General features: G+C 41.2%; 1 long non-coding RNA gene across 2 annotated transcripts; it reads left to right on the top strand.

Annotated features, from left to right (window-relative positions):
* The first annotated feature begins 1,205 nt into the window (after positions 1–1,205).
* LOC147207856 (uncharacterized) lies at positions 1,206–25,014 on the top strand. Of its 2 annotated transcripts, XR_015100424.1 has the most exons (3): positions 1,206–1,813; positions 15,843–15,967; positions 24,705–25,014. It is a non-coding gene; the product is annotated as an uncharacterized LOC147207856 (long non-coding RNA). The 2 variants fall into 2 exon arrangements; XR_015100423.1 differs by lacking the exon at positions 1,206–1,813 and having other exon boundaries at positions 15,085–15,967.
* Positions 25,015–25,804: the final 790 nt, after the last annotated feature.

Below are 25,804 nucleotides of genomic sequence, written 5' to 3'. Positions count from 1 at the left end.
TATTGTCAGATCAATTGAGTCTGTGTTTTTGGTGTTTGGGTCACAATGGAATGGAGTAGAAGTGACACAGAGCTGTCATCTTACATCATCGTCGATGTAGCCTGACGACGAGCAAGCGGACAGATGGACTAACTCACGTTGGTTTGGTGTTGTTATGCGTTGCAGACATCTGAATTCCAGTTTTGTGATGTCAAAAAGAACATTTGAGATATCCGTAACTATGTTATTCCTATTGACAATTAGCATTTTCAATATCTGCAGTGCCATTTCGCCTTCTACAAATGACATCACCTTTGCCACTCATAACATGGGGCTTGTCATTGCAAAGAACGACAATTCACTTCCTGTTCCTTCAAATATGATGAGGGTGGTTGCTTGAAAACTACATTTTGGGTGAAAAAGGTTGGGCACCCCTGATTTACTGTATAGTCTCGCACCTCGAGGTGACTGGGGTGTTCCAGGCACATGCCTAGCGCATGTTTGATTAAGCACCTCGAGCTAAATGTTTGCTGTCTCCATCCCACTTGCTTCTTACATAGCGCTGCTCTGTTATTAGAGCCACTTTGCTCTTTGAAAACAAAATTCAAACCCAGACGCCTCATTTGATCATTCAGCCGTCATTTTAAGTGCTTTGGAAATAACTGAGACCGCCGCGTGTGGTGCGAGGGCCCTAATTGCTGCGCTATTACGCAGACCTGTAATTCCACTTAAACAGACGCGAGAAGCAAAACAAATATATATCTTTTTTTTTTTTCGCCAAAACAAAAGCTCACAGTTGCCTTGCGTTCGCAGACGGGCCTTTTAGATCCGCCCCCTCCAACACCGTCTCTTCCCTCGCAGCTGTCGCACGAGCCTGTTGGACGTCCTGGATCCTGAACACACAAACCAGAAGAGATTAGTGTGCCATGTCGACCCACTGCTTCCGCAGATGGCACGGATGCTTTTAGCTCGCTCCCCGTAGACACACACTCATTGATCTTTCATACTAAACTCCTCGCAGCAGGACTCTTGATACTGTTTTATTCATCGTTCTGGCATTTACTCGGTGGGCCAATAAAGTTTGACATGTGTGGGTTTTGGCTGTAGGGGGCACTGTGGTTTCTGTGGAGCGTGCTAGCCTTAAATCCCCCAGCTGTCAGAACTGTCATGTGCAGTTAAAAACCTCCCCTGACTCGCGTTCTTTCGGGTCCAAATGCCAGCCATAATTCACCAGTGTTGTCTCTCACCTTGACGCACACCCAGTAAATGTGTAAAACATTCCTCTGGGATTTGCCTCCATTTTAATAACCGAACATTTTCAGTTTGTTTTGCCCCGGCCAGGGCGGAGGGGGGGAAATTTGGGCAGTATCAGTTACTAATTTTTAAAGATCTGCCAGGACTAACCGAGAGATCTCCTCCAAAACCAACACAGGGGACAAGCCTTTTTTTTTCCCCCTACGGTGGGACTGAGGGGAGTTTTCGTGTTTGGTTTCTATTTTCTGGGAATCCGCAGCAATCGGCTGGTCGGTGGTGGCGTAATTCAGTTCTGGCAGGCTTCCACAAGATTACCTGTGTCTGGTGATAGCATGCTGATTCACCTGGAACAGAGTCGCGCTGAGATTTCACAGAGCCCCTCATGCCAATACAAGTCTTCTCGGTTTTCCTAACAGACTCGCCCTCGGCTTTTGGCCTCTAGGAGTAGCTTGGTCCACTTTTTATGACACTGGCAAGTGTTGAGATGTGCGTTTGTGGAAAAATGATGGATTTATGACTGCGACCTGAGTGGAGCGGCCACGGGTTTCCAGCCTGGGTGAACAGTGGCCTTCAGAAGCAAGTACTGTGCATACTGCATTTTTTTTTTCCTTTTGCTTGCCTCAGTCTCCTTTTGAATGAAATTATCTTACCATGACTGACTGTCACACATCAAGAAGTAAGCTGCAGTTGTTCACTGTTGACACCACCCCTTACCCGTCCGTCCATTCAATGTCAATTTTTGGCGACCTAGAAAAAGCGACAGGCTGACTCTTTATTGATTTGTTTATTTTCACAAACCTCAGTTGGTGTGTTATTCCTCTTCTAAATTATAGGCTTGAGTTTCTGTTTATATCCTGTCACACGTTTTTTTGTTGTTATTTTTAAATCACCCGTGATGCAATTAATCATGTCATGTCAATGCCTTATTAGTGAAGCTATTCAGTGTGCGTGCATAATCATTATAATTATAACTTTAATCATTACATGAAGGAGCAAGGATTATACTCTCCGGAATGCATGACATATGAAAAGAAAATAATGACGTTTTAAATGGTGGCTATGCTGTGAAACGTAACCATTGTAGTTGTTGACATCAGCTGTAATCGGATTAATTTAGGGCTGTCACAAACAAATCTTTTGAGAAGCAGTAATACTAGTAGGGGTGGCCCAGTGTTCTAGTGGTTAGCGTGTCGACCACACAGTGCAGAGGTCGTGGGTTCAATTCCGGTTCCGGCCTTCCTGTCTGGGGTTTGCATGTTCTTCCCGGGCCTGCGTGGGTTTTCCCCGGGTACTCCGGTTGCCTCCCACATTCCAAAAACATGCACGACGGGCTGATTGAACACTTAAAACTGTCCCTAGGTGTGAGTGTGACCACGGATGGTTGTTCGTCTCTGTGCCATGCGATTGGCTGGCAACCGGTTCAGCCACCTACTGCCTGAAGATGGCTGGGATTGGCTCCAGCAGGGTGGATAATACTCGCGATCATATCATCGACTATTCAGGTGGTCGTTTGCCTTTGGCTTGTTCGGTGAGCTGCACTTTATGAAGGGCATGAAACGGGCACTCACACCTCGAGTCATGTGCAAAATGAATCCAGCACAAACACCAGAGAGTGCATTCTAACTACCCCCCCCCCCCCCCCAGCCCTAGATTAATTTGTCTTTTTGGGAATTTATAACCTTTTAACTTTTATCTGCAATAGGTGCGTTTGTGTGACTTAAATATCGGTCCAATATCAATCACCATGCGATACATTCATATATATGTATATATGTTGAGAATTTTCTCTGATGTCATTGAAACATACTGACTGTCCACTGAACTTGGCTAAGAACCACTTATTGGTGCGTGTGGTCTGTGGGTTTGTGAGTGTGTGTGTGAGTGTGTATTTAGTAGTAGACAGGACCCTTAATCACTGTTTCTCAGTCCAGTCCGTGCCCCGCATGCTCGAAAACTGAATGACATACAACCCAGTGGAGCACTCATTAGAGTCTATGTTTCACAAGGCGAGCAAAGGACTGTAAATCTCTCAAACCTCGAGCTTGTTGTTTTAACTGGCTCAAACAAGCTGGTCTCTGTCTACATTACCACAGCTTAAAAGTGGATGCCATGTCGTTTTTGGCAACTTTGGGGAATAAAATGTGACCGACACTGGAACCAACTGTTGGTAGAGACAAAACCACATGACGATTAAAACTTGATGTGTTCGAAGATGCCCGTGCAGGATTGAATACAGTCCGTTCGCCAGTCAACCTCGTCTTTAGTGGGATGTGTAGCAAAAACAAAACAAAATAAAACGAAAAAAAGAAATGATGGGAATCGAAATAATCGTTTAATTCTAAAGGCAAATGTAAAAATAAATTCACCCATTATTTAGTATAGGGGCTTCCTTGGTTTGTGAACTAGTTTGCGCGGTGGCGTAGGAAGACGTCATCATGCGACACAAGAAAGAAGGCATGTTCTGTGACTGCTGTACTGGCTGTTCCCAAATTATTATTTAAGTTTATGGATGAAAAATCTTTGTCAAAACATATTTATTTTAATTATATGAACCACGTTGTGTTCTGATGAATTCAGGCTGCGTCCCAGCTGCAGGAACGGAACTCCATCATTAACTGATGACGAAAGCACAATGTCACTTTTTGTATTTTTTTGGGGTCAATATTAATATTTAAATGCACCCCAACCCCCAAAAATGTATCTCAACTTTGTCAACAACAGATCTTTTTTTTGTTGTTTTTTTCCGCCAATGAACCTCAATCTGGACTTGAAACTTGTATTTTTGAAACCCTCTGCTACTCTTCAACTCACAGAAGCACTGTAAAAACACGCATTGATGAAAAGCTGAACAAGCAAGTTTAGTATTGTACTGGTACCGATTTTTTTTTTTTCCCCCAGTGGCTCCGAAATCAGATCTAAGGCCCTCCCAACCCATCCCATGTGTAAGTTTTGTTTGCTCACGTTTTCCTTTTCTTCAGTAGATCGCTTCGTCGCGACCATGTTATAAAGCGCGGCAGGCCTGCTGTGACCAGATCAGAGATGTGCTCCTGATTGTGAAACTCCCTTTTAGTCACCGACGGACACGGTAATAAATGTGGCCATAAATTGAATTTAGGGCAGGAGTAGGAATATTTAAAAGAGTATTTGGACTGATTGTCTCCAGCCGACATGGCAGCGCTTCAGTGGGATTCTGGGGAGAAACTGATCCCACGGTACTGCGGTTGGAAGGTTGAGTGGAGGGTGGAGAAGGATTTTTTTGGGGGGGGGGGGGGGGGTGGGGGGGGATTGATGCCCGGCCAAGTAAAATAAAGAGCGCTTTATTGCTATTGAGAAAATCATGTGATTGGGTTTGCTCAGATAAAAAGAGGGAAAGTGGTGCACGTCTCCTGGTGTCAGTGCACGCTTGCGTGTGCATGGATATTAAATGCATCACACTTCAAGGATAATAAAAACATCCCCAGCACCTGCTTGGTAAAATTCTGTCCGAAACTGGTTGTATGCATTTTTATATGTATTTTAGTTGTTGTCTCTTTGCCATTACAAAATAAATGTACTGCAAATTTCTCGGTGTATCCTGTCGCCATCAAAAAAACCCAAATATTTATCCATCCATTTTCCAATCCGCTTATCTTCACAAGGGTCGCGCGCGGGGGGTGCTGGAGCCTATCCCATCCGTCTCTGGGCAATAGGCGGGGGACACCCTGAATCGGTTGCCAGCCAATCGCAGGGCACACACAGACGAACAACCATCCGCGCTCACACTCACACCTAGGGACAATTTGGAGTGTTCAATCAGCCTGCCATGCATGTTTTTGGAATGTGGGAGGAAATCAGAGTTCCCAGAGAATACCCACGCAGGCCCGGGGAGAACATACAAACTCCACACAGGGAGGCCGGAGCTGGAATTCAACCCGATACCTCTGCACTGTGAGGTTGACGCGCTAACGACTGGGCCACCGGGCCGCCCAAAACAAAAACATTAAAAATAAATAAAGAAAGAATTTAAAACAGCCCCGACAATGTTTTTAAAAACAATATAGGGGTTGGGGTTACCCTTTCTTACTGTCATAAAAGTGTAAAAAATAAGTTGGTTAAAATATTCACCAGCTATATAAACCCAACAGAGACAGAATGGACAGGGAACAGTCATTTTCACGAGGCTCTTGGTTATGTGATATTTACAGTAGCATACATATGCTTAATAGAATGATATTGTGAGTGCACCTGATACTGAATGATATTGTTCACAGTATATTGAGAGGCCTGACTCTTTTATTTGCACCGTTAAATTCACTTTCTGATGGTGCTCGTCACACTTCGCAAGAGCATCACGGAAATGGAAGAGCAAAACGCACTCGTGGAGTCGGTTCTTTCGATGCTCACATGCTAAAGAAAGTCCCACAAGGTTTGCTGCCGTCACACTGATGATGGTCTGATCTCCAAATTCTGTTTGACTTTTGAGACATACTTTTCCTGAATATTTTGGTTGAACTTCAAATCCTACCAATCTATTTATTATTAAACCTGGAACCTATTTGAATGCTTTTCTGTCTTTTAAGGACTAATAGGAACAGCATGATTGAAGTCAAACCTGCGGTGAGTGAGTGACCTTAAAAAAAAAAAAAGTACATCAGTGGAACATTTGTCAAAATATATCCATTTAGATTGCTTGTTTTTGCCAGGATTTGAAGGTTATTTTGTCTGTTCATATGAAAAGGATCCCGACAGAGGGAGATGTGCGTGTCCAACAGGCAATAAACATCAGTGAGTTGGATTTGAAGGTTTCGGTGTTCGGGGACGTGCTGGTGATTTATTGTCACAATTCTTTCTATGATAGCCACTTTAAATTGTACCTTGTTTTTTTTGCCCACATTTTACAACGTGTTGCAAATGTCTCCTATCACTTGACCTGAAAACAATCCCTAACCAGGGTGTTATGTGTTCAAATCTGCTGACTGACAATTATTATTAAAAGGAGCACGCAAAGAAACTTCGCAATGTGTTGTCCCGATTGGAGCAAGTTTGAACTTTGGCACATTGTAAAAAAAAAAAGACTCGCGGTCTTGCTATGACAAAGAAGTGACCTATGAGAGAAATGAGATTTTCAAAATGAATTGGCTTCTCGGAGAATTACACTGGATAGCTTCCTACTTACAAAAATAAAAAAATAATAAAACATTTTTTAAAATCAGTTCGGAGTGCTAAGCTAGTACGCTCATACACACACATTGGTCTTTGAAGTTTGGATATTAAAAATGAAGATGATGGAGTTCATTCATGTCTTAATGCCAATTTCGGAGGAGTATTCTTGCTGCACTCTATGAGACAACAATGTGATACTGCACATACTTGGATGTCGGACAGCGACATCGAAACTGTAGCCTAAAAGGTCACAGTATTGATAGTCGCGCTATATAAAATATGCCAGACAGTGACAGCGTTGATATTCCTATCAGTAACTGTATCGGATAGTGTCGCCAAAAACGGTGGTTCTCAATCTTTTTGTACCAAGTACCAAATAAAGAAGTGACCTCAAATATTCAGGTAAAATATATTGCACATTGAAGTGAAACTAAAATGGTACCTTAAAAAAAAAAAACATCTAAAAGATTTCATGCAGGTATATTGAACTTTAAGGTTAAATATAACTGAACTGTATATGGGCAGTGATTCTTTCTTGTACCACTAGATGGAGTCCAGATACTACTAGTGGTACATCAGCGGGGAAATGCCAGCCCAACATTATCGTGATAGTATTGATATCTGATGTTAATGCATCGATCTTTAAAAGTGACGGAATCTGATCTTTCCGTTTCGATATGGAACTGTGAGAGTATTGCCTCATTGATTCGTTAGTGTGAGGGATAACAATGCAATACTACAATTGCTTGGATGCCAGACAGCAGAAGTATTAATAACTGATGCTTTTGTATCGGTTTGAGATTATGATACAATACCGCCCATTGGACTGCAACAGTATAGAAATCCGATGCTGACATATTGATACGGTACCATAAAAGATGGCGACGGGATATTGCGCCGTCTACCTCTTTTGTCCCGCCCCCATGAAATATTTTTAGGATGAAGTTGACGAAAAGAACGTTAATTGACTAAAATAGGGAGGTCTCAAACATTTCTTGGCCCTCATAATAAGCACATCTCAGGAACACGTACTGACACAAACAAATTTGACCGCGAGACGTTTCACTCCCCCTAATCCAGCCGAACTCCCCTTGCACCTCATCTCGCCCCGCGCTAACACAAACCTCCTCTTATGTGGCTACCCTTTCTTCCCCCGCCACCCGCCTTCACCGTCCACATTGCTGACTTGGGAGTACATACTTCCACTCCTCCGGCCGCCTTCTGCCAAGATTTATTAGCCGCCTCAACCGAAATGTCATTTTCACCATGTTGGTTTTAGAAAGGAACTTTTTTTTTTTTCTTTTTGGTCTGGGAGGGGGTGAGGGAGAGGTGTTTTAGACTCGCTCACTTCAACTTCAATGGCCCTAAAAAACAGAAGAGACAGCCTTTTGAAATATCGGCCTTTTTTTTTTTTTAAACTGCAAGTGGGTGTAACGTCTGTAAGAATAACAGCGAAACTGCCACAAGATAAAGGCCTTGCTGGTGGTGGTGGTATTTCCACGGGCTGAGGTCATCACTAATTTCTGGCAAAGAACGTCAGTTATGCAACCAACACTCTGTTTTTTTAATGCAGTTATCCACTTTGCCGCTGTACCCTCATGAAGCCATTTATTATAATTAGGACTGAATGACAATTAAGTACGGCATCCTCTGCGACTTGCCAGACGCATCGACAGGGAGTGCAACGCCGTTTTTTTGTGCGAGGTTATAATTAGAATGACTTATGCCTTAAAAGACACGCCATGAACAATCGGCTTGGCGCGTCACCCACAGGCAAACTTTTTCTTCACCAGATAATGGTTTCCATGATATGGGAAGAAGCAGGGGGAGTAAACGTACCTTATAAAACCCAGGAAATTGCACGTAATAGAAGGGATGTGCTATTCTGTGGTAGCAGCCAGGAGAAGCGTAGACTTTAAGGAGACGCACGCACACACGCGCGCACACACAGTTAATCACAGCATTTGAAAAAGACACATACAGGACGCTTGGAAAATAGACAGTGAGTTCAATTAAAACCAATTAGGCACATTTTAAACTGAAACCCAAATGTTAAGCCAAGACTGGTGAACGCGGTGATTAAATCGTAAAGTTTTTCACGAGTGCCAAACTGGGGTCTGACTCATTTATGACTCGGTTGAGGGGGGAAACCTTCCAGACCCGTTGTGAAAACGCAGCCCAAATGATAGAGCTGGCAAACACATGTCGAAGTGTGACTCTGGGTGATTACGTTATGTGTCGCACCAGGATGACAAGTTGTGGCGTACCCTTGTGACTGGCCAGTCTAAAAATACAGACCACAGAGCCAACATTAATGGACTGGCTCGAGCATTGTAGCTTAGCATCAGCATATAGCATGAGATGCTTTCATGGCAGTGATAGGCACGCAATTCAGTCTGAAATAAAACTCATGAATTACTAAGTGGAACTAAGGTGAAAAGTTTGAATCATTGTGTTACTCTTTTTTTTTTCGGTTAAGTATTGTAGCTTGGCATTCCTGACCTCGGTGCAGAGTTAGCACACAGGCCTTAATTTTGTCATCGGATCCTGATTTTCATATCAGTGCAAGGCTTGATGTGTGTTTGCCAATTTGGCAGCCCTGTTGCGACCGAGTTGGGTGCCTCAACACAACAGAAGGAGTGCCTTGAAGAAGCGACTGGCCGAGTCACAATTTGGTGACAGAAATGCGAGTAAAACCTTATCCCTGCTCAGACCGCATCAAACACTGGCACGGGTCGAACGGGATATATTTCATTCATAAATGTGTGAACAGCATCAAAACCTCTGAAATCATTGAATTGTACTTTTAAATGTTATCCCGGTGTTCGAGTGGTTAGCGCGTCAACCTCACAATGCAGAAGTACCGGGTTCGATTCCAGCTCCGGCTTTCCTGTGTGGAGTTTGCATGTTTTCCCCATGCTTGTCTCCGGGTACTCCGGTTTCCTCCCACATTCCAAAAACATGCGTGGCAGGCTGATTGAACACTCTAAATTGTCCCTAAGTGTATTTGTGAGCGTGAGTGTTCGTTCGTCTCTGAGTGCCCTGCAATTGGCTGGCAACCGGTTCAAGGTGTCCCCCGCCTACTGCCCGAAGACGGCTGGGATAGGCTCCAGCACGCCCCGCGACCCTTGTGAGGATAAAGCGAATCAGTAAATGGATGGATAGAAATTCATCCCTCTGAGCGGCACAGCGATGGGAGCACACGAACGATCAGAGGTGAGGAGGTAGACAGCAAGTACCTTACCCAAGGATACGAATTTTCTTTACCCTTGTCGAGCCTCTTAGTTGTCCCTGACTAGCGCGTCACATTAAAAGAGAATGAGCCATTTCTGAAGTCGGCTTTGACCACTCCAACAGTGACGGCACACTCCCACTTGTAGATTTGCCAGCCAGTGCTTCTCCGCAAAATTACAAACATCAGGTCTAACCTGCCTCAGCGCAGAGATTCGCCACACGCCGCACAACATTTTCACCCGTCACAAAACGAGAGACCATAGAACGTGTGGATCCTTGTCATGCCATTCTTCTTTTTGACATTATTCCTGACAAAGCCTGTTGTTATTGACCGAGATCCCAAAACCCGACCTAATGACGTATGTTAACAGGCTGACTTTTGTATATGGGTGATTCCTGTTGGTTTTTACTCTCTTAGCTTTTTTTTTGGGGGGGGGGGGGTGGCTGTAAATTGGCTCAGACAATCAGCTGCCTGTCGAACTGATTAAAACACACGTCCACAAATCTAAGAACAATTCCGACACTCAGGAACATTTGGTACTACTCACATTTTTCGGGCAGAAAGAGCTGTGTTTACCGTGCCACGGCTTCTCATTTTTCTTGCACTCTCCCCGCAAAACAAATACTGGTTAGAGCTTCATTGGCTGCTGCGACGTTCATATTTATTGTACCACTTAAACGTTACAAAAGTGGAGACACGATAATAGACTCCAGATTTGGCCTTTCTTTAATTTGTAGCTCTGCGCAGAGTCATCTCATTTTAGATCGCTGCTCGTGTCATGGGGTTATATTGTATTGACTCTCAGTCATCTGGATGTGCTTTTGCTGTCCTCAACTGTGCACGCTCCTTATCGACATCACTGCTTCGCCGCAACCTCACCATCATGTGGTTCATCCGCTTTTTTTTTTCCAGTCTGCACTTATCTTTTGTATGCAAATGATTTGCAAAGCTATTTTAGCATCTTTTCCTTTTTGTTCTTCTCTGTCTGTGTCTGGAATTTTGCCAAGGATACTAGTTGCTCTTGTCTCACATTTAATGACATGGGTGTTACCTTTTGGTTGTTAATTAGCCTAAATTAAAACTTAAAAACTAATCACAGAACTTTGATGACTTGACACATGGATTGAGCAGACTTCTGATCTTACCTAGTATCAATTATTTCTGGTCATCTTTTAACCCTTTTGATCTATTTATTTCTTTGATACACCAAAAACCACAAGAAAAGAACGTGATCATCAGGGAACGGCTGTTGGAGAGCGGTATACCTCAAATGAAATGGCCTGCGCTTTCTCCAGACCTGAATCCTGTTGAAAACCTGTGAGATCAGCTGAGGCGCAATGTTGAAGCTCTAAACTGAACCCTAGCAGATGTGCTACTACAGTACTTTTTTTCCAAACTGAACCTTGTTTTTTTTTTTTTTTTTTTTTTAAAGTCAGTACTGTGAGTCAAAATGCAGCGGATGTTATAACATAGACGGAGAGTGTCACTACACTGTAAAAAAAATAATTGTATTGTTTTGGCCTAAAACAGTAATTGTTGAGACAAAGTTAAAATGTAAATTGGTTATGTTTATCGCAACGATATCAGCACAACAAAGCAAGAAAGTTGTTTGCTCCCAAACACCTTGTTTTTCAAGGTGTTTTGTTGTAAAATGTGGGAAAACCAGTTTTCAGAACAGCCAAAATTAACATGTTTGGTTGAGCTGGCCAACTTCAAATTTAAGTTTGTTCACTTGAAATTTTGACTTCACCCCTTTTTTTTAATAATAGCAACATCGGATTGGGGAGGGAGGGGGCACAGGGAGCAATCTTGACTGGGATTAGGATGATTACCGAGAAACACCTGTCTATCATTGACTGATCCTGCTCTTGCCATGCACCCCCACCCCACCCCCATGATGGATCCCTGGGCCCAATCATAACTTCCTGCTTGCTATTCCCACTCGTTTTTTTTTTTTTTTCTTCCCTCCCCTATATTGTCTTACTCCGCATGTCTGGCATTCTGTAGGCGGGTGGGTGGTGCAGGAAAAGGGTGATCATAAAAGGGGGTGGAAGGGGCTAGTGGTGGGTTGCAAGACCAGCTGTGTGCCAGCTGCATGCGAGGGAAGCTTTTAGTGACGTGCAGAAATGACGCCCCGCCCCCAAAAATCGGCAAAGTCATTCAGACGGATCACATGTCAACACACGTTTACACAAGATGTCGACAATTATTGTTCCCTGCAGGTCGTCCTCTATATGTCGCTAAGTGCGACACAAGGAGGCAAACAAGTCATTCGAGCGCTGTACGCACGCATGGGTTTATCTGGACACTCTAAATCGGCCGGATGCCACCCTAGGCCTCTTGAATATGAACAATTAGCAAACAGGACCCTTCCGCTCGGCCATCTGATTTGTGGGCCTACTTGGTCATATGCCTGTAATTCACTCTGACATTTAATCTCCTCACTTGTCACACTCTTTATTGTGTATTAGCATAATATAAACGCTAATGGTGAAGTAATAATCAAATGGGAGTCATTGTCATCTTTTCCGGCCCGTCCCGCCACTGCAGTAATGTCCACTGGTTGAACCAATGGGAGACAGCTGACAAGTGTGAGGCTGTTGTCTCCAAGTGGGGGGCGGATTGGGTTTGTGTGTGTGTGTGTGTGTGTGTGTGTGTGTCCTTCCCAAACCAGCCCAGGGGAAATGGATGACAGTTACACCAGCCTCCAGCCAATTAACTGTCATCCTAGCTGTTGGTTTAACTCACTGACCTTACCTCTCCTCGCTGCTTTGTCTTATCACTTCCGGAAGAAGACGGCCTCATCTGTGTATGTAAAGTGGACCGCTGACCTTCAGGAAAGTGGGGAGCAAAGGTCAAAGTTCATCCACTGTATATTTATCTCCATGGCAAATATGCCAAGTGGACAAGTCTTTAGCGGGATTGAGAGGGAGCCATGTGTTATTACGTCCAATTACCCCTCAATCTCCCGCTCAATCTACCTGTGAAATGACATTAGATATGCTTTTTCTCATGAGCTTTTCCAGAGGGGGGAGTGGCACTCTCCTCAGATGGCTCCCATGGGGGCTTTAGGTTAATATCGCCTGCCCTTAAGTCCTCTGCTAATTGAGTGTGTTTCGTGGATTGGTAAAAGTGATGTACATTTCGTCAAGAATTGTGAACCAGTTTCGTTTTGTGCTATACTTGTCAGAGTAGTTTCAGACAGTTTCTGCTGGTATAATTTGCCCTTAGTTTGTGCTATATTATGAAGATTTTGTTTACTACCGTTTCAGTTAAAGTGGTGTTTGTAGTTGGGCAATATCTGGATTGGCACATTTTATATTTTTGTCTCGATGATGTGCATGCTTTGATGAAAAATCAGCTAAGCACCAGTTATTTATGATTTGACGAGTACTTTTTTTCACTGCATTCTGTTTTGTGCACCCTCTCCTTACTTGTTTCTGAGTCAGTCGCGGCAAGCTACGAGGTCGCCAGCGTACAAAAAAAACGGTATTTTTTTTGAAGTGACTTCATGTGTATATGAATAGATTATCGACAACGAAAAAAAAAATATCATGCAGCTCTGATTGGTTTTGGTTCACTTCTGCAAGGCAAAGTATGATGGCCCTAAACAGATAAAATTAAGTTATGTTCGTGGAGCGCAATAAAAACTGTGATAAGCTAGCATGTTTTAATAAGATCTGCCTTGCACCTCTCAGATACTGGAGACAGTTCAATAGGTCAGTATCATGACTGGTTCATTTTGGCTCATGATTCTCCCCACCTCACCACATTGTACCCATGATTCCACTCAGGACAAAAGCAAGCACACCCACGCAGCAGAAGACAGCAGGGTGTGTTCACACATAATTCTCATGCTTCTTGTCTTCAGTGAAACAAGGGTCAAGTAATTATTTGAGATCAAGTAATTTAGTATCTAAACTCATTTAGAGGCACTCATCAACACAAATGGCACTATTTTCGTGCACGGGGCGTGGGCGCAATCGGAATCGTATTGTATTTGTTGGTATTTTCTGAGATACGTGCAAACGGGTGCGGTGTAATGGAATCCTTAAAACAGAGTCAATTGCGCCATTGTGGGTGTGAAAACAGCCAACTTGTTTTGTCGCTGATGGAAGCAGCTCCTCTTCATTCCTTTTAAATGTACTGCACAAGGGGCCAGTGGATTATTCCTCGACGTGGTAGAAAAAGACATTGATTTGATTGACAGGTTAAGATGCGCAAAGTATAAGGGACTCCAAGCAGACCTCCACAGGCGGATGATATAATATTGGCTCGGGGAGATCACAGATCTGTGAAGTGAGACCGCCTTCCACCCCGATCATTTGTGTCTGTGTGTGACACTCCTGCCCTCGCCCCCTCCTCACCGTCCTCATAGCTGTGCCACAGCCAGTGGGATGAGTTATAAATATAATAATAATAATTTAATAAATAAATAAATAATAATAATAATAATAACAATGCATTCAATTCATTAATATCTCAGAGGATTGAAAGGATTTGATAGATGTTGTGACATTTGAGTGAAATATAATGACACGAACCGCATGTATCGACAGAGGTCAGAATCTGTTTGTCCGTTCCCCGATCAAATTCACCAAAATCACGTTACTCCGCCGACTTTAACGGGTTTCCAGCAAGCGTCATGCTTCGACCAATGTCTGTCACCAAGATATCAGATGCGGCAGGCATCATATCAAAGGAGCCACCCCTTGAATGCCGGAATGCCTAGCATAGCGCAGAGAGATAAACCAAATTCCCGAACAGGCACAACAAAGCTTGCGCTGGCATGAAAATCAAGATGCGGCATCTACAAAAATAGAGCCCAATATATTTCCGAACAAAAACTTAACTGACATGTTGATGAGTCACCCTTCTAACTACATCACTTCTCATTCCAATTAGTTCAGCATATTGTTCGCCTGATAATTTGCTGTTTGCACCGTGTGAAGTCGGGGCGCGGCTTGCTTCGCACATTTTCATTACGCTGGCATTCGCTGTCATACTCGAGCATGTGGCAAGTCATGCCAAACTCTCTGATGTTTTTTAATTTGTCTGACGTCGGTTTGCTCTCATTAGTACTATTAATGAAATTTTAATTAATGACTTAATTGAAGTAAAAGTTCACTTGAGTGTTACATGAAACTTCCCATGGACGATGAGAAAATATGCCAGCACAGATCACATCGCATGAGCTAATCCATTATTTATGGCTCAAACCTTTCAATTATATATATATATGTACTGTATATATTTTGCGATGAATGCAAATGGTCAGCAGGTAGTTCAAGTGTATTTAACGTTGAGTCCAGTGCACAAATTGTTGGTCCCCTCCCATTAACGGTGGCAAACCTTACAACGCTCACTGAAATCATTTTAAACTGGACAAAAGCAATAAAAGATGCTAATCTGTTGATTTTTTTTTAGCTTGATTTTTTTGTGATCCAAAAGATTTATTTCACAACACACCAGGACAAAAATGTTAGCACCCTTAAGAACTTTCAAAGCACTCACTTCCATCAAACAAGTTCAATAAAGACTGTAAGACTTTGACACCTTTCAATGGGTATTTTGGCCCAAGGGTGCCTTCTTCAGATGACGTTTCAGCTCCTTCCAAAGTTTAATTGGATTTAGATCAGTGCTTTCCAGAATTGGCGTTGTGCCATTTTGCGATACGTGTTCCTTTTGGGACTTTCTCCTGTTGGAATGTCTATGACCTGCGACTGAGTCAAGGCACGCTGTGCCGGCTGTAGCAAAGCAACCCCAGAAAATCCTTGTTTCAAAAGAAGGTACAATGGGGGTTTCTTTCCTTGATTGTGTCAGTCAGTGTCGAGCTTGTGTGACTTGCCAACAAGCAAAATCTGGTCCATTTCGTTGACAGTTGTGGGTTTACTCTTTCTCGCGGAAAGTAGAAATAGTCGTTACGATTGTACTCTTATCAATGTTTTATCTTATGTTCCGTTGTGCTGTTATTTAATATTAATGTAAAACGCTTTGTTACAGCTTCAGCTGTTATGAAAACGCTATATAAATGAAGATGTACTGTGCTGTATTGTATTGTAACACCAACGTTGCCTCTGTTGTGTGGAAACAGAAAAGTACAACTGTACTACTTGATTTGAAACAAATAGCCGACTCGGTCATGGTCTGTAATCTGTGCAGAGTGCAGTGAAATGTGTCAAGGTATTCTTCAACCAAATGTGCTGCCTTCTGTCAAACACTTTCATTTTAGCCACAAGTCCTCCACAACAGGATCAAGACCCCGAATGCCGCTAAGAGACGCATAAGGCATTCTGATGAGCCCTGATCTAAACCCTTTTGAACATCCGCGGAAGGAGCCGAACGATTGGAGAGAAGGTACGTTTCAAACCCTAGACAGCTGGAGCAGTTTGCTGTCAACTCGTGAGCCAAAATACCTGACGGCAGGTGCACAAGTTTGACAGTTACAGAAATTAACTGCAGCGGCAGATAATTGCTTCATAAGGCACATAGTGTTCCAAAGAAATTTACATTTGAAATACGAATATCATGTAACTACATCTGAGGCAAAACTGACTACCCAGTCAGCAAAGGCATCTGGCCCGGATTCGGCATGAAGCTGGCACAGCTGGCCTTGAGTCGGCACTGGCATAATGCATGTGGGCCGAACACGGCCCAGGACTGGCAAAGGAGGCACTGGCTTGACTCTGGCAAACCAGATGAGGGCCAATTGTGGAGTGAAGTATTTGGGCCAGAAATCAATTTACAACTCCGGCCCGTATATGGCCAGCCAGTATTGAGCCACCCTTAAATGCAGTTTCAGATTTATTTTTTTAACACACAGCCTTGTTTTACAATTGCACACCGATGCGGAATTCCATTCATCACACACACACACACACACGCACACACACACACACACACACACACACATACGCACGCACACACACACACACACCACACACACACACACACACACACGCGCGCGAGGTTCAATCAGGCCCGCAGGATGATTTAAAAATGAAAAAAAAGCATAAAAAACACAGAATTAATATTATTAATAAGGTGCAATTCATTGAGTATCCGCTAGGGGACACCGTTTTGACCAGAGAAGAAGACAACAGCAGCCCCAGTGAGACAGACCCATGACAGCAGACGCTATCAATAGTACTCTCACATTTACACATTTAATAGCACTCTCCTTAGTTTGTAAGGTGTAGGCAGGAATTACATTTAGATTTTATATGCACGTGTAAATGGTTTAAAACTTCCTTTCTTTTTAATCTTGTTTAATCATAAAGTGCATTACTATATTTTTCAATACCAATTACTTGTTAAAGTTTGTACAATCAATGGGATCAGTTGCAATGCATATATGTGAATGATAAAAGTAAATTGCACATTTGTTAAAGGAAATGTAAGGTGCTTCATGAAATGTTTTGTAAAAGATACGTTCATTAAATTTCAACATTTTCCAAATGTTCTTGTGCTTCTTTATACCAAAACAAAGGAAAGACATGTTGTTTTGGTTGTTTAAAGCAAAGTATGTTATCATTTTAATGGTCCGGCCCACTTGACATCTACCGAGGCCGTATGTGGCCCACCATGTGAAATGAGTTTGACACCAGTGATGTATAGTAAAGCGTTTTTAGCCGAAAAAAACAACCATGTACAGAAAGGCGTTTTTAGCCCAAAAAAACGACCATGTATAGTAAGGCGTCTTTAGCCGAAAAAAACCCAGACCATGTATAGTAATGCGTTTTTAGCCCCCAAAAAAACGACCATGTATAGTAAGGCGTTTTTAGCCAAGAAAAACGACCATGTATAGAAAGGCGTTTTTAGCTGAAAAAAAAACGACCATGTGTAGTAAGGGGTTTTCAGCCGGAAAAAAAAACGACCATGTATAGTAAGAAGTTTTTAGACGAAAAAAAACCATGTATAAGTAAGGCGTTTTTAGCCGAAAAAAAGCGACCATGTATAGAAAGGTGATTTTAGCCGAAAAAAAACGACCATGTATAGTAAGGCGTTTTTACCTGAAAAAAATGTCCATGGAGAGTAAGGCGTTTTTAGCCGAAAAAAACGACCATGTATAGGAAGGCGTTTTTAGCCGAAAAAAACGACAATGTACAGTAAGGTGTTTTTAGCCGAAAAAAACGACAATGTATGGTAAGGCGATTTCAGCCGAAAAAAGAACGACAATGTATCGTAAGGCACTTTTAGCCGAAAAAAGAACGACCATGTATAGTAAGGCGTTTGTAGTCGAAAAAAACGGCCATGTACTGTATAGTAAGCCGTTTTTAGGTGAAAAAAAACGACCATGTTTAGTAAGGCGTTTTTAGCCGAAATAAAGGACCACGTATAGTAAGGCGTTTTAGCGGAAAAAAACCCCAACCATGTATAGTAAGGCGTTTTTAGACGAAAAAAACAACAATGTATAGTAGGGCGTTTTTCGACCAAAAAAAGACCATGTATAAGTAAGGCGTTTTTAGCCGAAAAAACCGACCATGTATAGTAAGGCGTTTTTAGCCGAAAAAAACGACCATGTACAGTAAGGCGTTTTTTGCCGAAAAAAAACACCATGTATAGTAAGCCGTTTTTAGCCGAAAAAAACACCATGTATAGTTAGGCGTTTTTCGACGAAAAAAACGACCATGTATAGTAAGGTGTTTTGAGCCGAAAAAAACTACCATGAAGAGTAAGGTGTTTTTAGCCGAAAAAACGACCATGTATAGTAAGGCGTTTTTAGACGAAAAAAAACGACCCTGTATAGTAAGGTGTTTTTAGCCGAAAAAAAACGACCACGTATAGAAAAGCGTTTTTAGCCGAAAAAAAACAACCATGTATCTAGTAAGGCGTTTTTCGCCGAAAAAACCCACAACCATGTCTAGTAATCCGTTGTAGACAAAAAAACGACCATGTATAGTAAGGCGTTTTTAGCTAAAATAAACGACCACGTATGGGAAGGCATTTTTGGCCAAAAAAAACGTCCGTGTATGCTAAGGCGTTTTTAGCCGAAAAAAACAACAATGGATAGTAAGCCGTTTTTTGCTGAAATAAAACAATCATGTATAGTAAGTCGTTTTTAGTAAAAAAAATAAAATAAAATTACCATGTACAGTATAGTAAGGCGTTTTTCGACGAAAAAAACGACCATGTATAGTAAGGCGTTTTTAGATGAATAAAAACGACCATGGATAGTAAGGCGTTTTTAGCCCAAAAAAACGACCACATATAGTAAGGAGTATTTAGCGGAAAAAAATGACCATGTATAGTAAGGCGTTTTTAGCCGAAATAAACGACCATGTATAGTAAGGCGTTTTTAGCCGGAAAAAAACACCATGTAGAGTAAGGCGTTTTCAGCGCAAAAAACGACCATGTATAGTAAGGCGTTTTTGGCTGAGAAAAACGACCATGTATAGTAAGATGTTTTTGGCCGAAAAAAAATGACCATGTATAGTAAGGCGTTTTTGGCCGAGAAAAACGACCATGTATAGTAAGGCGTTTTTAGATGAATAAAAACGACCATGGATAGTAAGGCGTTTTTAGCCGAAAAAAACGACCATGTATAGTAAGGCGTTTTTAGCCGAAAAAACGACCAAGTATAGTAAGGCGTGTTTAGACGAAAAAAACCACCATATAGAGTAAGGCATTTTCAGCGCAAAAAACGACCATGTATAGTAAGGCGTTTTTAGCCGAAAAAACAACCACGTATAGTAAGGCGTTTTTAGCGGAAAAAAAGGACCATGTATAGTAAGGCGTTTTTAGCCGAAAAAAACAGCCATGTATAGTAAGGCATTTTTAGCCGAAAAAAACGACCATGTATAGTAAGGCGTTTTTCGACGAAAAAATACGACCATTTATAGTAAGGCGTTTTTAGCCGAAAAAAACAACCATGTATAGTAAGGCGTTTTTAGCCGAAAAAAACGACCATGTATAGCAAGCCGTTTTTCGACGAAAAAAACGACCATGTATAGTAAGGCGTTTTTAGATGAATAAAAACGACCATGGATAGTAAGGCATTTTTAGCCGAAAAAAACAACCACGTATAGTAAGGTGTTTTTAGCTGAAAAAAACGACCACGTATAGTAAGGCGTTTTTAGCCGAAATAAACGACCACGTATAGTAAGGCTTTTTTAGCCGAAAAAAAACACCATGTAGATGAAGGCGTTTTTAGACGAAAAAAACAACAATGTATAGTAGGGCGTTTTTTCGGCCAAAAAAAGACCATGTATAAGTAAGGCGTTTTTAGCCGAAAAAAACGACCATGTATCGTAAGGCGTTTTTAGCCGAAAAAAAATACTATGTATAGTAAGGCGTTTTTAGCCGAAAAAAAACGACCATGTATAGTAAGGCGTTTTTCGACGAAAAAAACGACCATGTATATAGTAAGGCGTTTTTAGATGAATAAAAATGACCATGGATAGTAAGGCGTTTTTAGCCGAAAAAAACGACCACGTACAGTAAGGCGTTTTTAGCCGAAATAAACGACCATGTATAGTAAGGCGTTTTTAGCCGGAAAACAACACCATGTAGAGTAAGGCGTATTCAGCGCAAAAAACGACCATGTATAGTGAGGCGTTTTTAGCCGAAAAAACCGACTATGTATAGTAAGGCGTTTTTAGATGAATAAAAACGACCATGGATAGGAAAGCGTTTTTAGCCGAAAAAAACGACCACGTATAGTAAGGCGTTTTTAGCCGAAAAAAGGACCATGTATAGTAAGGCGTTTTTCGACGAAAAAAACGACCATGTATAGTAAGGCGTTTTTAGCCCAAAAAAACGACCATGTATAGTAAGGCGTTTTTAGCCCAAAAAAACGACCATGTATAGTAAGGCGTTTTTAGCCCAAAAAAACGACCATGTATAGTAAGGCGTTTTTCGACGGAAAAAACGACCATGGATAGTAAGGGGTTTTTAGCCGAAAAAAACGACCATGTATAGTAAGGCGTTTTTAGCCGAAAAAACGACCAAGTATAGTAAGGCGTTTTTAGACGAAATAAACGACCATGTATAGTAAGGCGTTTTAAGCCGAAAAAAACACCATGTAGAGTAAGGCATTTTCAGCGCAAAAAACGACCATGTATAGTAAGGCGTTTTTAGCCGAAAAAACGACCACGTATAGTAAGGCGTTTTTAACGGAAAAAAGGACCATGTATAGTAAGGCGTTTTTAGCCGAAAAAAACAACCATGTATAGTAAGGCATTTTTTAGCCGAAAAAAACGACCATGTATAGTAAGGCGTTTTTCGACGAAAAAATATGACCATGTATAGTAAGGCGTTTTTAGCCGAAAAAAACACCATGTAGAGTAAGGCGTATTCAGCGCAAAAAACGACCATGTATAGTGAGGCGTTTTTAGCCGAAAAAACCGACTATGTATAGTAAGGCGTTTTTAGATGAATAAAAACGACCATGGATAGGAAAGCGTTTTTAGCCGAAAAAAACGACCACGTATAGTAAGGCGTTTTTAGCCGAAAAAAGGACCATGTATAGTAAGGCGTTTTTCGACGAAAAAAACGACCATGTATAGTAAGGCGTTTTTAGCCGAAAAAAACAACCATGTATAGTAAGGCGTTTTTAGCCGAAAAAAACGACCACGTACAGTAAGGCGTTTTTCGACGAAAAAAACGACCATGTATAGTAAGGCGTTTTTAGATGAATAAAAACGACCATGGATAGTAAGGCGTTTTTAGCCGAAAAACCCCCACCACATATAGTAAGGCGTTTTTAGCCGAAAAAAACGACCATGTATAGTAAGGCGTTTTTAGCCGAAAAAAACGACCACGTATAGTAAGGCGTTTTTAGCCGAAATAAACGACCACGTATAGTAAGGCGTTTTTAGCTGTAAAAAAACGACCATGTATAGTAAGGCGTTTTTAGATGAATAAAAACGACTATGGCTAGTAAGGCGTTTTTAGACGAAAAAAAACGACCACGTATAGAAAGGCGTTTTTAGCCGAAAAAAAACCACCATGTAGAGTAAGGCGTTTTCAGCGCAGAAAACGACCATGTATAGTAAGGCGTTTTTAGCCGAAAAAAACGACCACGTATAGTAAGGCGTTTTTGGCTGAAATAAACAACCATGTATAGTAAGGCTTTTTTAGCCGAAATAAACAACCATGTATAGTAAGGCTTTTTTAGCCGAAAAAAACCCACCATGTAGAGTAAGGCTTTTTTAGCCGGAAAAAAAACACCATGTAGAGTAAGGCGTTTTTAGACGAGAAAAACAACAATGTATAGTAGGGTGTTTTTCGACAAAAAAAAGACCATGTATAAGTAAGGCGTTTTTAGCCGAAAAAAACGACGATGTATAGGAAGGCGTTTTTAGCCGAAAAAAACGACCATGTATAGTAAGGCGTTTTTCGACGAAAAAAAAGGCCATGTATAGTAAGGCATTTTTTTCCGGCTAAAAACGCCTTACTATACGTGGTCGTTTTTTTTTGGGCTAAAAACGCCTTACTATACATGGTCGTTTTTTTGGGCTAAAAACGCCTTACTATACCTGGACGTTTTTTTCAGCTAAAAACGCCTTACTATATATGGTCGTTTTTTTGTCTAAAAACGCCTTACTATACATGGTCGGCCGAAAAAAACGACCATGTATAGTAAGGCGTTTTTAGATGAATAAAAACGACCATGGATAGCCTTACTATACATGGTCGTTTTTTTCGGCGAAAAACGCCTTACTATACATGGTCGGGGTTTTTTCGGCTAAAAACACCTTACTATACTTGGTCGTTTTTATTCATCTAAAAACGCCTTACTATACATGGTCGTTTTTTTCGGCTAAAAACGCCTTACTATACGTGGTTGTTTTTTTCGGCTAAAAACACCTCACTATACATGGTCGTTTTTTTCGACTACAAACGCCTTACTATATATGGTCGTTTTTTTGCGCTGAAAACGCCTTACTATACATGGTCGTTTTTTTCGTCGAAAAACGCCTTACTATACATGGTCGTTTTTTTCGGCTAAAAACGCCTTACTATACATGGTCGTTTTTTGCGCTGAAAATGCCTTACTATACATGGTCGTTTTTTTCGGCTAAAAACGCCTTACTATATATGGTCATTTTTTTCGGCTAAAAACGCCTTACTCTACATGGTCGTTTTTTTCGGCTAAAAACGCCTTACTATACGTGGTCTTTTTTTTCGGCTAAAAACGCCTTACTATAGATGGTCGTTTCTTTCTGCTAAAAACGCCTTACTATACGTGGTCGTTTTTTTCATCTAAAAACGCCTTACGCTATATGGTCGTTTTTTTCGGCTAAAAACATCTCACTATACATGGTGGGGGTTTTTCGGCTAAAAACGCCTTACTATACTGTACATGGTCGTTTTTTTCGTCGAAAAACGCCTTACTATACATGGTCGTTTTTTTCCTCGAAAAACGCCTTACTATAGATGGGTTTTTTTTCCGGCTAAAAACGCCTTACTATACATGGTCATTTTTTCCGGCTAAAAACACCTTACTACATGTGTTCCTTTTTTTTCGGCTAAAAACGCCTTACGATACATGTTCGTTTTTTTTTTTGTTAAAACGCCTTACTATTCATGGTCCTTTTTTTCGGCTCAAAACGCCTGACTATCCATGGTCGTTTTTTTTTTCGGCTAAAAACGCCTTACTAAACATGGTCGTTTTTTTCGGCTAAAACGCCTTACTATACATGGTTGTTTCTTTCGGGTTAAAACGCCTTACTATACATGGTCGTTTTTCTCGGCTAAAAACGGCTTACTATACATGGTCATTTTTTTCGGCTAAAAGCGCCTTACTATACGTGGCCGTTTTTTGTCGGCCAATAACACCTTACTAAACATGGTCCTTTTTTTCGGCTAAAAACACCTTCCTATACATGGTCGTTTTTTTGGATTAAAACGCCTTACTATCCATGGCTTTTTTTTTTCAGCTAAAAACGCCTTCCTGAACATGGTCAGTTTTTCGGCTAAAAAAAACGCCTTACTATACATGGTCGTTTTTTTCGGGTTAAAACGCCTTACTCTACATCGTCGTTTTTTTCAGCTAAAAACGGCTTACTATCCATGGTCACTTTTTTCGCCTAAAAGCGCCTTACTATACGTGGTCGTTTTTTGTTGGCCAATAACACCTTACTAAACATGGTCTTTTTTTTCGGCTAAAAACACCTTACTATACATGGTCATTTGTTTCGTCTAAAAACGCCTTACTGTATGTACATGGTCGTTTTTTTTGGGCTAAAAACGCCTTACTATACATGGTCGGTTTTTTTCGGCTAAAAACGCCTTACTATATATACATGGTCGTTTTTTTTTTCGTCTAAAAACGGCTTATTATACATGGTCGTTTTTTTCGGCTAAAAACGCCTTACTATACATGGTTGTTTTTTTGGGCTAAAAACGCCTTACTATATACATGGTCGTTTTTCTCGGCTAAAAACGGCTCATCGTTCACTTCAAAGAGCCGGCTCTTTGTACTGGCTCGTTCGCGACCGACACATCACTTGTGAAAATGTAGGTGATTGAACAGTCAGACGTGCTGCCAAAAAGAACCCTTTCTGCACTGAATACAATGAAATTAATTTTGATTCCGTTTGCTGCAATACAAACCGGATACTTCATACTTGACCATAAAGTTAATTTAAAACTTAGTACCTCAATTCAAAAACAAAATCTGATGTTGAAAAAAACGTCGTTTTGTATTGTAAGATTGAATATGAAAATAAACAGAATTTAATTTTCAGTGAGGATCAAATACAGTTTCAAAGAAAAAAAAGTCTATCCTTTCAAATTCAGATTGTACAATTCAGATTCAGTTATTCAACATGATTCAGAGTAAAATATACAAATCCATCCATTATCCGAGCCACTGACCTTCAATTCACGTAATTCAAATTCAGTATAAACTATTTAAAAGTTCTTCACGTTTAGTTTTTGGTGGGAAATATTCCGCCCCACAGCATCACACCTAGTTTAGTTTTGGTTGTAAGTGTCCTAGAGTGTCTTGAAAGACGCTTATAAATGAAATGTATTATTATTATTATTATAAGAAATTTCAGGGGTTATTTTTACTGACCATTCATTGTTCATGACATGTACAAATGTTTGTTTTCCTAACACACTGTCCATTCTTGTTTTCTTACAGTTCTTACAGCCGCTGTGAGACCTAACAACCTAACATCTTGGGCCTCAGACCAGGAAATTGATGTCACAAACAAAAGATGGCTACATCTGGCTCCTGATCGGGATGGTGACAGGAAGGAGATTATGAGAAGAAAAGAGGACATGGAGAGCGCAACAATTTGATGGACAGAAAAATACCGTTCAAGAGTAAGCTGCATTCCAATTTGGACTTTGTGTTCACTGTTAAATAAAGAAAAGTGCATTTTTCCAGTGTATGTGGAGTTATATGTGAGGTTCACAAATTATGACAATAAACATATTTTTATAACAGTCATTTTTGAGACTTTTTTTAATGTGGGTCAAATATGGGTCATGAAAGATGTGGCTTAGTTGAGGTTGAATTCAGGCTGATATCAGGAACCTGTTCTGGCGCAGCGTCGGGCCGGAGTAGTGTGAGATATGGTTTTACAATGCGGCTCAGATCTGGGCCGAATGCGGCCCACATCATGGATGCCAGACGTGGGCCACTGCAGGACCGTCATTCATTGAGGTATGTGGGCCGAGTGTACGTGCCGTGTCTGCCCCAGAGCTGGGCCAGACCAATTTTGCTGACTGGGTAGCTAACTAATTTACTCACTAAATGGGCTTTGATCAAAATTCTAACAAAGGGATCTAGAGTTTAAGTCCAATTTGACAAGGTTTTACAACTGTTCATTTTTTTGGGCCATTTTCCCTTTCATCTTCCTTTTTTTGAATGTTTTGTGGCATTTCCAAATCTATTTTGGAGTCGGGATGTTTTCCTTCAAAAATGCACGTGACCCGCTCTTGCCTGACTGTGTTCTGCCATATTCTGACGCATAAAATGCTGTTTGATTGCAATTGAATGTCATTCAGATTCTTCATCCTGGAAAAAAAAGGAGAGAGTCAAACATTAAGTGAACATGAATCGATAAACTTCAGTTTAACATTAAACTCTGTTTTTACACATCTCATTAGAATTTGAGATTGAGTGAGAAGTAGCGGTTATTTCACTCTGAAAAATCTTTTTTTCAGTCTTTTTTTAATTACAATTCTGTTGGACCACAAAAATAACACTTTTTTTTTGTTCCCCCCCATCAAAGT

This window comes from Hippocampus guttulatus, chromosome 3 (assembly GCF_054856545.1).
Source record: "Hippocampus guttulatus isolate MCC_2025c chromosome 3, RoL_Hgut_1.0, whole genome shotgun sequence".
NCBI classification, from domain to species: Eukaryota; Metazoa; Chordata; class Actinopteri; order Syngnathiformes; family Syngnathidae; genus Hippocampus; species Hippocampus guttulatus.
Note: the sequence above shows the minus strand (reverse complement) of the source record. Positions and strands in the feature narration are given on the sequence as shown.